Here is a 16,619-nt window from a genome sequence, read left to right as displayed (position 1 = left end):
ATGTGAACTCTCTGATGGATCCAAAAATCGCTTTTCTGATTGAAGCTCAGGCCGCAGTCTGGACAGATACACAGGACATCCTCTGTGTGGGTTCTCAGGTGTCTCATGAGTCTGTATTTCCGTGAAAACCTTTTCCCGCACTCTGTACAAGTATGCAGCTTCTCCCCGGTGTGGGTTCTCAGGTGTGCTCTGAGTTTAAACTTCTGCACAAAACATTTCCCGCACTCTTCACAGGGAAAAGTCTCACCGGTGTGAAGTCTCACGTGACTTTCCAGGTGATCTCTCCGTCTAAAACTTTGACCGCACTCCGAGCACAAATAAGAATTCAGTCCCCGAGATTTTGTTTTGATTCGATTATCTTCTCCATTATAATCTGCAGATGAAATATGGGGGCCATATATAATTAGAATCAAGAGCCTTGTAAATAGTCCATGACTAGTCATAAAGTCCATGACTAGTCCATGAATAGTCATAGACTTTATCTGGACTATATTCAAAACCTGAGTATGATAAAAACTATTTTATTTCATTCCATTAAAGAATATTACAAAACGAGTTAAAATATTTTTAGCTTAGAGGTTCTCCACAAGTACAGACTCCAACACGTTCCACATGTAGACTCGACGCGTTTCGGAAAACCATCTTCAGGAGAACATGCAAGAGAATCTATACATTAGAACCCACTGTGGATCTTTGCAGGAAGATGCATTTGATCTTTGCAGTCAAAAATTCAATTTTTTCCCACCATTCTCTGTAAATCGGAGAGATGGTTGTGCGTGAAAATCCCATGTCACGTTCAAAGGTCCGACCACATCTGGAGTATTCTGTCCAGTTCTGGTCGCCAGTCCTCAGGAGGGATGTGTTGGAGCTGGAGAGAGACCAGAGAAGGGCAACTAAACTGATTAGGGGATTGGAGGACCTTAACTATGAAGAGCGTCTGCAATCGTTTCATTTATTCTCCCTGGAGAAGAGACGCCTGAGAGGGGACATGATAGCAATTTATAAATATCTCAATGGTGATCTCAGCATAGAAAAAAAGCTATTCAGTCGGAAGGATTGCATGAGGACTCGAGGGCATACAATGCGATTAGAGGAGAAGCGTTTTAACCTCAGGCAACGTGGGGGGTTCTTTACTGTTAGGGCTACAAGATTGTGGAATTCTCTACCACAAGAGGTGGTTTCTGCGGGAAGTATGGTGGCTTTCAAAAGACTCTTAGACATCTCAAGGATCAGAACATTCAGGGGTATGAGAGATGATTACAGCCACACACACCTACACAGGGGGAACTCCGTCCACACACACCTACACAGGGGGAACTCCGCCCACACACACCTACACAGGGGGAACTGGATGGACTATTGTCTTTATTCAACCTCACCTACTATGTAACTAAAGTTACATCAATCCCCTTTCTTCCCCATTCCGATGCTCAGTTTGAACTTCAGCAAGTTATCTTCATTACGTCTAGATGCCTAAAAGCAGCAACTCGATTTGTTTCAGCATCTAGACGTAGTGAAGATGACTTGCTGAAGTTCAAAGTGAGCATCAGAATGGGGAAGGAAGGGGATTGATGTAACTTTGAATGTGACATGGGATTTTCACGCACAACCATCTCTCGGGTTTACAGAGAATGGTGGGAAAAATTGGATTTTTGACTTACCGTAAAATCCATTTCTCTGATGTCCATTGACGCAAACACAGCTCCTGATTCTTCTTAACCATTGGGATCTACTGCCCCCTACAGGAGTAGGACACTAGGCAGGAAAAAGCTTGACTACGCCTATGGGCAGTCCCAGGGGGTATACTCCCTCTCTCTGCTATAGGCACTCAGTTTTGCTACAAGCAGTGTAAGAAGAAAGCCAACTCCACAGAGGACTGGGTGCTGTGTCCGTCAAAGAACATCAGAGAAAGGGATTTTACGGTAAGTCAAAAATCCCATTTTCTCTTTCACTCATTGACAGACACAGCTCCTGATTCTTCTTAACCATTGGGATGTCCCAAAGCAGTGTTGAACATGAGGGGTGGGATACAGCAGAATAAAATTCCCAAGGCTAACCGAAGCTCAACCATAAACAACTGGAGGTCACCGGAAAAATACAATACACCCTCAAAGAGGACCAGGTCCTCTAAGCAGCAGCCTGCAAAACATTACGGCCAAAAGAAGCATCCACAGATGACAACACATCCACCTTTTGTAAACATTTTGTAAAAGTGCACCGACGACCAGGTGGCAGCCTTGCAAACCTGCATCACTGACGCTTGCTGATGGAAGCTCAGGAGACACTAAGCGCCCTAGTAGAATGCTCCTTGACAGGGAAAGGAGGAACCGGACGCCTGATGCAATAGGCCTGAACCAACATCTGTCTGATCCATCTGGAAATGGTCGCAGAAGAAGTGGACAACCCTTTGTGAGGTTCGTCCGTGAGCACAAAGAGAGTCTGACTTTCTAAAAGACTCCGGAGCTGCCAGGTACACCCTAATTGCCCGGACCACATCCAAGGCATGCAAGGCAATTTCCTTCGGATGTTTTGGCCTGGGACACAGGGAAGGCAACACAATGTCTTCATTCAAATGACAGTCAGAGACCACCTAAGGAAGGAATGACAGACAGGGGCGAAGCACGACTTTAGCCTTATGGATCACCAATAAGGTGAACAACAGGATAACGCCGCTAGTTCCAAAACCCTACGCACAGAGGTAATAGCCACCAAAAAAGGCCACCTTCTGGGGCAGCGCAAGCAGGGAAACCTCCCGAATATTTTTAAAGGGAGGCTTCTGTAGCCCTGAAAGCATCACATTAGGATCCCAGGGCGGCACTGAAGGAACCAAATGTTGGACACTCTGAAGAAAGGTACGCACCAGGGAGTGTGAGGCCAAAGGTCGTTGGAAAAAGACCGCCAAAGCCAATACCTGGCCCTTGTTGGTACTCAAGGCCAATTTCTTTGCAACCCCCCGTGGAAGGAAGGTTAGGATCCAATCCACCGACAAGGAGCGAGGAGACTCACACCATGCAATGTACATCTTCCACGTACGATGGTAGATCTTCCTACAAGTAGATTTCCTAGCTTTCAACAGCGTAGGAATCACAGACTCCGACAAACCTCCATCCTTCAGCACCTGGCGTTCAAAAGCCAACGACTGTAAAGCAGGATGGAAGATTGGTCTTTGGGACAGCAGATCCTCCCTAAGAGGAAGTCCTCCAGGTGCATCGGCGACCAGCCAAACCCGATCGAAGTACTAAGACCGGTGAGGTCAGTCTGGACGGAATCCCTTCTGCTTTGATCCTGCACAGGAGTCATGGCAGAAATTTGAGAGGGCTGGAACCAATTGGTAAGCCCAACTTAGAATGCCGGCTACTTACCGAGCCACCGGGACACTACTTGTGCCCCCTTGGTGATTGACAAAGATCACGGCTGTGGCATTGTCCAAATGAATTTGTACCAGACATCCCTGAAGACAAATTGTCCAATGAGTCAGACAAGGGCTGATCGCTCGGATTTCCAGAACATTAAATCGGCAGTCTAGACTCTGCCAGAGTCCAGACCCCCTGAGCATATCTGTGCCGAGGATGCGTCCCCACCCAGGCAGGCTGGCATCTGTGGTGACAACTGTCCAGTACAGGGGGAGAAGGATTTTCCTTGTCAAAAGTGCCAGAGAATGAAGCCACCTCCTGCAATGTCTGGACTTTTTCCAGAGGAAGAAACACGCTGGCTGAGTCCAAGTCCAGAGTCAGACCCAAATAGTCCAGTTTTGGTGGAGAACCAAACCAGACTCCTGAAGGTTCATAATCTAACTGAACTCCCCCAGAGTTTGCAGAGCAATCTCCATTTGTCTATCAGAGCAGTCGGAGACTCCGCTCGCAGAAGATCGTCAAGGTACCCAAGTCCTGCGATCCCCCGCTGACTCAAACAATGCCAGCACCGGGGCCAACACTTTGAAGATTGTGCTTTCTAGATCATGTGTTGATCTTTGGCCCTATATTAGTGTCCATACCTGAGAGACAGTGGCTTCCAGCTTGGTGGATTGAGATGCACCTCCATGGGAGACATTTAGTTGATGTGAATTACAGTAAATTGCATTGTTTGTTATCCTTCTGCAAAGATCAATCGTGGGTTCCAATGTATAGATTCTCTCACTTTCCGAAACGCGTTGAGTTTACATGTAAACTGTGATAGAATCTATACCTGTTGTGAACTTCTAAACACAGAAACTTTTTAACATGTTTGTGATATTTTTAATGGAACAAAATAAAAACGGAAAATTTGTATCAAATACTTACCGTAATTTTCCTTTCCTGATGGACTCCATGGCAGCATACGTATCGGGTTTGGCCCCGCCTCCAAACCTACCCATAGGACCTCACTCCCATAAATCTTTGCTCCTGTTCAGCACACGTGTTCTGTAACTATCCTCCACAGAAATCCGGGAGGGAACTCCTGCTGCCATGGAGTCCATCAGGAAAGGAAAATTACGGTAAGTATTTGATACAAATTTTCCGTTTTCCTGACAGACTCCATGGCAGCATACGTATCGGGAAATAACTCGCCGTACACACAGGGTGGGCAGGTGCTGAACAGAAAAGTTTTAATGCATTTTGTCAAACAGACAGGACTTGCAAACCAAAATTCACAGAAGAAAGAGCCGCTGGCTCAACACAGTAATGGGATAAGAAAGTGTTAATAGAGGACCACGATGCTGCTCTGCAAATGACTTCAGGAGCCACATGTCTGGATACTGCCCAGGAGGTAGAGATGCTCCGCGTCGAATGAGCTGTAACTACTGCTGGAGGGGTCAAGCCCTTAGCCCTATAAGCCCACTGGATGGTCTGGATGATCCAAGAGGAAATGGATCTCGTCGAGGCTCTTGAACCTTTGTTTTTTCCATAAAAGGTAACGAAAAGATGTTCTGATTTTCTGAAAGAGGAAGTGGCATTTAAATATCTCTTAATACACTCTCCAACATCCAGCGGATGAACCGAAGATTCTTCCTCTTCCTGTCTAAAGGTTGGTAATACTGTTTCTATGTTTTCATGGAAGACAGAGGTCCTTTTTGGTCTCGCATCCAGCATGGGGATGAGCACCACTCTGTCAGGAAAAAAGGTTAAGAAAGGCTCTTGTGTCCCAAAGGACCCAATTTCCGACACTCTTTTTGCTGAGGTTATAGCCACCAGAAACACTGTTATCAGTGTAAGCTCTCTTATGGTCAAAGAATCAAACATGTCTTGAATTTGACTCGCCAGGAAATCCAGAACTAGTGGCAGATCCCACTTGGGAAACCTGGGTTTTCTCTGAGGTCTGATTCTCACTGCCCCTTGGAAGAACTGACGAATTAGGGCATGAGTGGCCCAGGAGATCCCTGTAAAAGCAGAAATAGCCGAGACCTGGACTCTGAGCGAACTCACTGATAGAGGCAAATCCAGTCCTGATTGGAGAAAGCTCAATACATCCTGGATCTTAATTGAAGATTGAGGATCAGGCCTTGTATTCAGTTGTGCAGAAAATTTTTCCCAGATTCTCTGATACACCCTGTTCGTTGAGCTTCTTCTAGCACTAAGTAGTGTCGAGATTGCCGTTTCTGGACAGCCTAAAGCCTGTAACCTCCTCCTCTCAACATCCAGACCTTGAGATGTAAACGGTCTGGGCATGGATGGAGTACAGACCCCTGGGACAACAGGTCCGGTCTGAAGGGTAGCGGGATTGGATCTTGGACACTGAGTAGCGTCAGAAGGGGAAACCATGGCCTGTTCGGCCAGAAGGGAATCACCGCCACTACCTCCACTGGCTCCGACCTGAGTCTCCGAAGGAACTGCAACACAATCGGAATTGGTGGGAAGGCGTATGCCCTGTGGAATCTCCACTGATCCGAGAGTGCATCTATCCCTGATGCTTGTGGATCTCTGAATCTTGAGTAGTACTTCGGCAGTTTGTGATTGCAGGGGGAGGCGAAGAGATCTACCTCTGGAGAAAACCCCAATGTTAGGATCCAGTCGAACGTTTCCTTGTGAAGGGACCACTCGTTGTTGTCCAGATCCACTCTGGACAAGAAGTCTGCTTTGACATTCTGGACTCCTGGAACATAAACCGCTGAAAGATTCGAGAGATTTTTCTGTGCCCAGGACATAATCGGCTCCACTTCCCTCAATAGGGACCAGCTGCGTGTACCCCCTTGTTTCCTGATGTATGCCACTGCTGAGGTGTTGTCCAGGCGCAGCATGACAGGTTGGTCTTTTGTCAGGTGAGCAAATGCTCGAAGAGCTTGGAATGCTGCTCGGAGTTCTAGTATGTTGGATACTATTCCTCGAGTGGAAAACTCCCACCTGCCCTGTGCCACCTCCGACAGACAGTGGGCACCCCAGCCTATGTTGCTGGCGTCCGAGGTAACCACTACCCACGGAGCTGGTTTCAGAGAGTGGCAGTTCAGCAGGTGGTCTCTGCATAGCCACCAAGGAAGACTCGCTCTCATTGAAGGGGTTAGGAAGATGCGTTGATCCAGATGCCACGTATCCCATTGCTGAAGGAATCCCTTCTGAAAGGGTCTCATCCTCCACAGGGCCCACTTCACCATGGGGACTACTGCGACCATAGTCCCGATCACCTTCAGACATTGACGTGCCTGAAGATGAGAGGATGAGAGGGCAAAGCGAATCCTGTCTCGGAGAGTCCCTATCTTTTCCTCTGGAAGAGAGATAGTCGCCTTCTCTGTGTCGAACAGAGCGCCCAAGTAGATCAGGGACTGAGTTGGAATCAGGTGACTCTTCTCCTTGTTGAGTAACCAACCAAACTTCTGGAGAGTGGACACGACCTGCTCCAGATGAACTAATAGTTGGTCTCTGTCTTGGGACAACAGGAGTAGATCGTCCAAATAGTGGTGAAGACGGATACCTTTCAATCTCAGTAGGGCTACCACGGCCAATAAGATTTTTGAAAAGGTCCGTGGAGATGTTGAGAGCCCGAATGGGAGACAGATAAACTGAAGATGTAATCCTCCCACTTCGAACCGGAGAAACCTTTGAAAATCTTCGTCCACAGGGACATGAAAGTAGGCGTCTTTCAAGTCGATGGACACCATCCAATCTGCCGGCTGGACTGACTGCTGTATGGACAACAGGGTCTCCATTTTGAACCTTTCTTTTTTTATGAATTTGTTCAAGAAGGTCAAATCTATTACTGGTCTCCATGATCCGTTCTTCTTTTGGACCAGAAAGAGCGGAGAATATATTCCTTGGCCTCGCTCTGACTCTGGAACGGAGATGACAGCCCCTTGAGCAATGAGAGCTTCGACGTAAGAAAACAAAATCTGACGCCTTTCTTCTAGACATGGTATGGCAGTAGGCAGGAACCTTGAGCCTGGCCTCTCCTTGAAGACCCACTTGTGGCCTGAAGACACCGTCCTGACGGCCCAGGGGTCCCGAATCGAAGCCGCCCAGACATGTCGGAAGGAGCGTAGACGTGCACCCACCCGACATGTCTGAGCGGGCCCACCTTCAAAAGGACTTAGTGGGCTCGCGGTCCCCAGAGGAGACATTCTTTGTCGTCTTCCTGGAAGACTGTCTGGATCTCCAGTTCCGGTTGAACTCCCGACCAGGTCTATAAGAACGAGCTTCCCTGGCCCGGTCAGGCACAAATTTTCTGGTAGGCTGTCCTTTCTTGACGTTGAACTGGCGCCGATCCTGGGGAAGAAACCCAGACTTACCGCCTGTAGCCCGGGCTATGGCCTCGTCCAGTTTATTCCCGAAAAGGGAGGACCCCTCAAAGGGAATACGGCACCAAACTTGCTTTGATGCCGGATCCGCCACCCAAGGGCGGAGCCAAAGAGCTCTCTTAGCTGTGACCGAGGACAGCATAACTCTTGCCAATAGACGGATCAAGTCTATGGAAGCCTCCCCAAGGAACGACGCGCCCAGCCTAAGCTCCTGGATTGGAGCGCTTCTGGCCACCTCCTCCGAAACAGATCTGACCGATTCGTCTACCACATCAGCCCAAGACTCCATGGCCTTGGATAGAGCAGCCAAAGCCAGGACTGGCTTACAGGCCATACCTGCTGTAAGGTAGATTCTCTTCAAATCAGAGTCCATCCTTCGGTCCAACGGGTCTTTAAATGAGACCGTATCCTCTAAGGGAAGGGTCACGTGCTTGACCAGTCTCATGACTGCTGCGTCAACTAGGGGAGGGGACTCAAGATGTTTCACATCATCCTCTTTGAAGGGGTAAAGTTTAGCCATCTTGGATACTAAGGAATTCTTACGTTCCACCTTTTTCCACTCCTCCAAGATGATTTCACCCAACTCTCCCAGGAAGGGAAAATTAACACGCTCCTTATTGAGCTGTTTAAAGTACTTCTTCTGCTTGGGAGGGGGAACAGCTGACTCCTCCCAATTTAAGGTCTCTCTGACCGCTTTAACCAGGGAAGGCACCAAGGTATATTCAAAACCCAAGCAGGGATCCTCATCTTCAGAGTCGCTACCTGACAAGAGCATCGACTGATGGCTTGTGTGGGCTGACTCGAAATCTTCCTGTACCTGTAGTGCTACAGGGGAGGGGCTTGGGGAAGCCGTTGCAGTGTCTTGAGAACGACTGACACCCAACTCTGCCAAAGAGTCCTTAACCACTCTCTTGACCAAAGCCTCAATGCGCTGATCGGAAGTATCCCTTTCTCCCGCAGCCTGGGAGAAACATCTATCACAGAAAAGCTTCCTCTCCGGGACACTAGCGCCACAGCCTCTGCAACCTGCTTTGTCAGGTCTCCGTGCGTGGCTGGCTGAAGTAGATGATTTTTGATGATGTGAGCCCGAACGGGACTTTCCTGTAGAGTGCCGGTGGCGAGAGCTTGAGCGTCTTTCACTTCTTTGAGAAGAGTGCCTAGTCTCTGAACGAGGAGGGCTGTGAACAAGAGAAAAAACAGAAAAAAACAGACAGGAAGCTAGGAACACTTGAGTTCCTACCCCCACCCCCTATAACCCACAGCCCCACTAAGAAGCCCCAAATACCTGTTAGGGGCGGGCTGACCACCGGAGGGCAAAGTAGCTTCCATTCTGATGCTGACCTACAAGAATGAGCCGGACAGCAATGTCAGAAAACCAGCAAAAGAGGAGGGGGGGGAAGGCTCCCAAACTGGGGCCAGTACTCACCAAGAACCAGAGGTTAGCAGGCAGAGCGGCAACGAACAGCAGGCGTCCAAACACCGATCAGATGCGGAGTATGGAACACCCAGTATCAGCAGTGTGTATAAACACAACACTGCTGACAGTTCTGGGGTTTAAATATGGCGCCTGGTGACGTCATCAGCGCTCGCCGCCGACGCCAACTCACTGCGCATGCGCCGCGCTCTTACTGCGCACGCGCGAGAACCAAGCCTCGTTCTGGAGGCGCCGCACATGCGCAGTAGCGCACCGCACCGGCGGCCGGTCAGGAAGTGAACCGCTGACCGGCCCCGGACCACTAGCCACCAGGGAAGGCAGGAAAGACCAGGTAAGAGAAAAAACATATAAACAAAGGCAAATATAAGCATATAACATAGCTGCCATGGAGTGTACTCACGAACCGCAGACCACCAGGGATGGATGCACACCGGACTTATCTCTTTCAAGGGTACCGGCCACCCGCAGCAGCTGGGCTTTTTGGCCAAGGCTGCTACATCTTCGCCCCTCCTCCATACCCCGCAGCAGCTGGGGCTTATTGGAGAGCTCCATACCCGACAGGTAGAGCCATCCATCACCCGGAATCCATCTTCAGGTAGGATATCAGGTAATCCTTTGGAGGACAAAAAAAGAACACGTGTGCTGAACAGGAGCAAAGATTTATGGGAGTGAGGTCCTATGGGTAGGTTTGGAGGCGGGGCCAAACCCGATACGTATGCTGCCATGGAGTCTGTCAGGAAAATGTTTTTATGATACACAGGTTTTTTTTCTATACAGTCCACATAAAGACCGTGACTACAGAGTTTGTGTTACTCCATGAAATTTGGGGCCCCTGTGAGGAATTCCCAACATTGCATCCATCTCTTAGAAAGAAATGTTTTTTTTTTTTTTTTTTTAATCAACAAAAATGTTGTGTTGTTTTGCAGGCATTGTGAATGTTGGTCTAGTAGTCAACAGTGATCTTCTAGTCAATAGATCTGAGAAATGGAGATGGACCTTTCATATGGTGTACAGTATCTCCTCCTCATTTGTTGGGAACATGACGTTATATTGAGGAATGAAGATGGACCTTTCATATGGTGTACAGTATCTCCTCCTCATTTGTTGGGGACATGACGTTATATTGGAGGAATGGAGATGGACCTTTCATATGGTGTACAGTATCTCCTCCTCATTTGTTGGGAACATGACGTTATATTGAGGAATGGAGATGGACCTTTCATATGGTGTACAGTATCTCCTCCTCATTTGTTGGGGACATGACGTTATATTGGAGGAATGGAGATGGACCTTTCATATGGTGTACAGTATCTCCTCCTCATTTGTTGGGAACATGACGTTATATTGAGGAATGGAGATGGACCTTTCATATGGTGTACAGTATCTCCTCCTCATTTGTTGGGAACATGACGTTATATTGAGGAATGAAGATGGACCTTTCATATGGTGTACAGTATCTCCTCCTCATTTGTTGGGGACATGACGTTATATTGGAGGAATGGAGATGGACCTTTCATATGGTGTACAGTATCTCCTCCTCATTTGTTGGGAACATGATGTTATATTGGAGGAATGGAGATGGACCTTTCATATGGTGTACAGTATTTCCTCCTCATTTGTTGGGAACATGACGTTATATTGGAGGAATGGAGATGGACCTTTCATATTGTGTACCGTATCTCCTCCTCATTTGTTGGGAACATGACGTTATATTGAGGAATGGAGATGGACCTTTCATATGGTGTACAGTATCTCCTCCTCATTTGTTGGAGACGTGACGTTATATTGAGGAATGGAGATGGACCTTTCATATGGTGTATACAGTATCTCCTCCTCATTTGTTGGGAACATGACGTTATATTGAGGAATGGAGATGGACCTTTCATATGGTGTACAGTATCTCCTCCTCATTTGTTGGAGACGTGACGTTATATTGAGGAATGGAGATGGACCTTTCATATGGTGTATACAGTATCTCCTCCTCATTTGTTGGGAATGTGACATTATATTGAGGAATGGAGATGGACCTTTCATATGGTGTATACAGTACGTCCTCCTCATTTGTTGGGAACATGACGTTATATTGGAGGAATGGAGATGGACCTTTCATATGGTGTACAGTATCTCCTCCTCATTTGTTGGAGACATGACGTTATATTGAGGAATGGAGATGGACCTTTCATATGGTGTATAGTATCTCCTCCTCATTTGTTGGGAACATGACGTTATATTGAGGAATGGAGATGGACCTTTCATATGGTGTACAGTATCTCCTCCTCATTTGTTGGGAACATGACGTTATATTGAGGAATGGAGATGGACCTTTCATATGGTGTACAGTATCTCCTCCTCATTTGTTGGGAACATGACGTTATATTGAGGAATGGAGATGGACCTTTCATATGGTGTACAGTATCTCCTCCTCATTTGTTGGGAACATGACGTTATATTGAGGAATGGAGATGGACCTTTCATATGGTGTATACAGGATGTCCTCCTCATTTGTTGGATGGGTAATCTAGGTGGATCCTCTGTACTGCTCTCTCTTTTATAATAAAGTCTCCTCTTACCCGGTGATGTGAGGGGTGGCTGATTGTCCATCATGACGTCCTTGTAGAGATCCTTGTGTCCTTCTAAATACTCCCACTCCTCCATGGAGAAATAGACAGTGACATCCTGACACCTTATAGGAACCTGACACACACAATGATACAGTCACCATCCAGACACATCCCTTGTCTGTTACTGGATAATGTCCCAGAATTCCCAGCACCGCTCACCTCTCCTGTCAGAAGATGGACCATCATGGTGGTCACTTCCAGGATCTTTTGTTCATTCTGTCTTTCAGGTATAAGGGATGGAGGTGGGAGGAAGGTAATGGGGTTCCGGCCTCTCCAACATCTTGTAGGGGTTTGGTGATGTCTTCCCGGGGTATCATGATCAGTAGAAATTTTCATTACTACTTCATAGTCCTGTGTTATACAAGAGAAGTGAGTCTTTATGGTGAGGTGTGGAGGGTTGGGGTAATGGGAGTAGAGGTGGAGCAGGACATGTTGGAGGTGATGGGGTAGAGAATACAACAATGCTCCCAATGCTGGACAGAAATAGAGATCTGTATATTCTGGGGTCAGGGGGGATTAAAGCAAACCTGTCAAATGGGCGAAGCACTAGTTTTATTTTTTGTGAATCTGCAAAAAAAACATCCTAATGTACAACAAAGTCCAATATTAACCCCTCACCTCTCCAGTCAGCAAGCTGAGGATCTCCAGGGTGAGGTTCAATATATTCTCATTACAGGGAAATTCCGTCCTCTCAATTTTCACAAAACCTAAAATCTGCTGATTGTCCATCATGACGTCCTTGTAGAGATCCTTGTGTCCTTCTAAATACTCCCACTCCTCCATGGAGAAATAGACAGTAACATCCTGACACCTTATAGGAACCTGACACACACAATGATACAGTCACCATCCAGACACATCCCTTGTCTGTTACTGGATAATGTCCCAGAATTCCCAGCACCGCTCACCTCTCCTGTCAGCAGATGGACCATCATGGTGGTCAGTTCCAGGATCTTCTGCTCTTTGTTCCTCTCAGGTATGGGAGAATGAGGGGGAGGCACCATGGTGGGGCTCTGTGTCCGGCTCCATCCTCCTGAGATTGGCTCCCCACTAGACTTCTTCACTACAACATAATCCTACCAATCAGGAGAAAGATAAACCGATATCAATCATCTGACATCATCTACATGTCTACAATAAGAACATGGTCTATTGACCATAATAGACAAGAGCGATGTCATGTGACCTCCCAGAATCCTCCTCACCTCTCCAGTCAGCAGGTAGATTATCTCCAGGGTGAAGTTTAGTATCTTTTCCATGCTGTGACTCTGGTCCTCCTCCATCATCATTGAGGTGGTCATGTGATCTGTACAGGAGACTCCTTTTCGTAGATGCCTCAAAAACTGAAAATTGTATATGCCTGTAGAATCTAAGAATGGGTGTGATTCAGAATGAACAGAAACCCCCTGGAGTGCTGAGTGGGGTCCGTATTCTGATTAAAACACAGAAAAACAATGGTTGTGTTATCCCTATGAAGTCCTCCAATCCAGAACTCTTGTACTTCCTTGTTAGATCGTCTCCATCAGGAGAAAGGATGATTACTAACAGCCGAGTTCTAAATTCTAAAATTAAACATTTATTTGAACACATTGAAAATCATTTCATTACTAATAACAGAAGACTACAAGGAACCCTTTGTATTCCTATCTTGTGTTCATAGGAAATATTACGAGCTCCGTTATGGAAAGACAAAGTGTGAGGAAGTGGTGAGATATCCAGACTGATATCTCAGATAGTAAATTAGTGATGGGTGAGGAATCTGAACGGGTGTGGTGAGGACGGAGTATAGAGAGGAGATGGGTGTCATCAGTTTAGGGATGATATTGGAAGCCATGGCCAATCAACTGACCCCAGAATGAGGTGTAGAGGACAGAGCCTTGGGCAACCCCTATGGAATACTGGCCACCTCCAACCTTAACTAATCCCAACCCAAACTAGTCTCAGCTACCCCATCCTACCCATGACAACAACCCGAGACATATACAATCCCAAAGACTGACCGGATGTCCAGAAACAACAAAGCACAGCTTGGGCAGTAAGTGTGTCAGATGGTTGACGTGTCCTACCTGATGTGGTGATATATGAAGTGTTCTGCCATCCATAATGATGTCACACGGTAGCGGTGATATATGAAGTGCTCTGCCATACGTAGTGATGTCACAAGGTGGCTTCTTCCATGTAATGAAACGGCCGTCACAGGGCAGATTTAGATGAGTCTTCTTTTTATCGTTTCCATGTTCCGGATGCTCTGTAAATTGGCTCCCAGTGACGGTGGATCCATAAAACAATTATAAACCCAAGGACGTGGTACATCGGGTACGTATTGATGGGTTTCAAAATGGGATATGATTGATTATGTAATAAATATCAATACATGTGTGTATAGAAATCAGATTTATATTATTAATTTATGATTGTATTGCGATGTATTATATTCTCGTATTATTACTTCTATAATGTCCTATTATCTCTTTGTCTGTCCTAGCAACGTCTCCGCTCTACTTCCTCCTGACTCACCGCTTACCCGGAAATTATTATTTATACTTGACATCACTTCCTGTCTGTAGGGATCATAGAGACTTCCTGTGTGAGTTCCTCTCTATATAAGTGAGATTGCCTCCTTGTGTAGATAATAGGGACTGCACTCTTGTTCTATATCTTACCAATCCAGATCACATCTTTTTTTTTTTTTTACATAATTACATAGTAGGTGAGGTTGAATAAAGACAATAGTCCCTCCTCTACAACCTGTGTAGGTGTGTGTGGCCGTAATCATCTCTCATACCCTTGAATGTTCTGATCCTTGAGATGTACGTCTAAGAGTCTTTTGAAAGCCACCATACTACCCGCAGAAACCACCTCTTGTGGTAGAGAATTCCACAATCTTGTAACCCTCACAGTAAAGAACCCCCTGCGTTGCCTGAGGTTAAAACGCTTCTCCTCTTATCGCATTGTATGCCCTCGAGTCCTCATGCAATCCCTTTTTCATTGCTTTTCAGATCTGGTATTTCTGATTCTAGATCAGGTGTCGGCTGCTTTCGTTCAGTCTGTTGACTTTTTATTGTATTTTATCTTTGTATGTTTTTATCTTCACATTTTAGCGCAGCAATATCCCCGAGTTTTTATATTTTTGCTAATTAGTACATGTGCTGCTGCTTTTTGAATTTGAGTAAGGATTAGTTGTGTGTAGGTATCCACATTTGGTTTCTTTGCACCATCATACCAGTGTTGGTTGGTTTTTCTGTACGTGTACCATCATGGATGTATTTGAGTACAGGAAGACCTACTCTATCAACCTGGAAGGCATTTTCTCGACCTCCAGTGAGCCTGCAGATGACATGAGTGGTCTCTTTTTGAGACTCAAGAACATCATGACAACTGAGCTTCACACGGGGTGGGATATTGCCTTCTTTGAGAAATATCTTGCCGAAAGTATGGTACCCAGAAGCCTGAGGTGGGAGGTGGCACCACAAAGCGATGTCTTAGATATAGACGAATGGTACCAATACTTCAATAAGGCAGGGCTCAAATTATTACGCTATATGGCAACCAAGAAACGGCTTAAACTTAAAAAATTGGATGAGGAAATTAATGTTATTAAAGGCAAACTGGAGGAATTTAAATCTAAAGACCTCTATAAACAAAAATCTGACCTCTTAAAAAAGCATTTAGAAAAGGAGGATTTAGAACAGAAAAACAAGAAAAGGAAGAAATTCCTAAGGGATAGTGGTGATTATCAGAGCCAGCTGGTTTTTAAATGGCAATCCAATAGGGACCCTGCTGATGTTGGTACAGGACAGCACCCTCAGCTTGCACCCCCACCTAGCACCCCAATGGAAGTTGTTGAGGGGTCTGGCCAGTCCCATTATCCTCTTATTACAACGGAGACATGGGTTCAGCCCAGAGGACGGGGACGAGGTCGTGGAAGGGCTAGAGGTAGGGGGAAAGTAGCCTCTCAACGGGGAGATAGCCAGCAACCCCCTGGAAATAGTTTTTTTCCACTCCGAGATGATTATCAGGGAGCCGCTCAATATATTACCATGCACCCACAACAAGAGGAATATATACCTCCTTTTCAGCCAAATGGACCCTATTATCAGAATAGAGGGAACCAACGGCCACCGACTACACAGGCATACTATCAGCCTCCATCTACCTACTCTAACCCTCCTGGGGGGCAAGGTTCATGGAATCAGCACAATACCCCTTTTCACGGGGGTACCCCAAAAAACAGAAGACAAAAGGAAGGAAGAGAGGGACTAGAGGGGGGCGGAGGGTCCGCAGTAAAAAGAAGTCGGCATTAAGAGATCAGGGTCTGTTTAATTTGAGTTCAGCTTCTCTTTCCGTTGAGGAGAAACATGTGTTAAATCATGGACTCAAGTTTGCCCCCCCACGACCTCTTAATAAGTTCGACACTTTTATAGACCTACAAAAATTTGTGCGCAAAATGAGCATTAAAAGGCACATGATGGGGAATCCCATCATCCCCAGAGTTGAATATAATATGGGCATCAAGTCCACTTCATTTTCCAATGCCTCACTATTCAACCCTCCAGGTCCTTTGGCTCCCACTCTGACTGTGTTCCGAGATTTGGTTGCCAAGGACTTGGATAAGCTGAGCCTCAAAAAGGTCCACCAAACACATATGTTTGAACGGGGACTTTGCTCTTTAAAAGAGCATAAGGATATAATCGTGAGGCCAGCCGACAAAGGGGGTGGAATAGTTATTTTAGACACTGCTGCTTACAATGGGGAAATGAATAGGTTATTGTCTGACCGGGACACATATATTCCCCTGAGGGGTAACCCTACGACATCTTATAAGAAAGAACTTGTCGAATTGGTGGAGGATGGATTTCAA

The 16,619-nt window shown here is 46.4% G+C and overlaps 2 protein-coding genes across 2 annotated transcripts in view; both read right to left on the bottom strand.

Moving 5' to 3' along the window:
• Positions 1-16,619, bottom strand: part of LOC309562616 (uncharacterized protein) — a 679,009-nt gene that overhangs the window by 576 nt on the left and 661,814 nt on the right.
• LOC309562707 (uncharacterized protein) overlaps positions 1-16,619 on the bottom strand; it is a 66,844-nt gene that overhangs the window by 9,426 nt on the left and 40,799 nt on the right. The window lies entirely within an intron of this gene.

The sequence above is a fragment of the Pelophylax lessonae genome, assembly GCF_965119305.1.
Source record: "Pelophylax lessonae genome assembly, chromosome: 9".
Classification (NCBI taxonomy): domain Eukaryota; kingdom Metazoa; phylum Chordata; class Amphibia; order Anura; family Ranidae; genus Pelophylax; species Pelophylax lessonae.
Note: the sequence above shows the minus strand (reverse complement) of the source record. Positions and strands in the feature narration are given on the sequence as shown.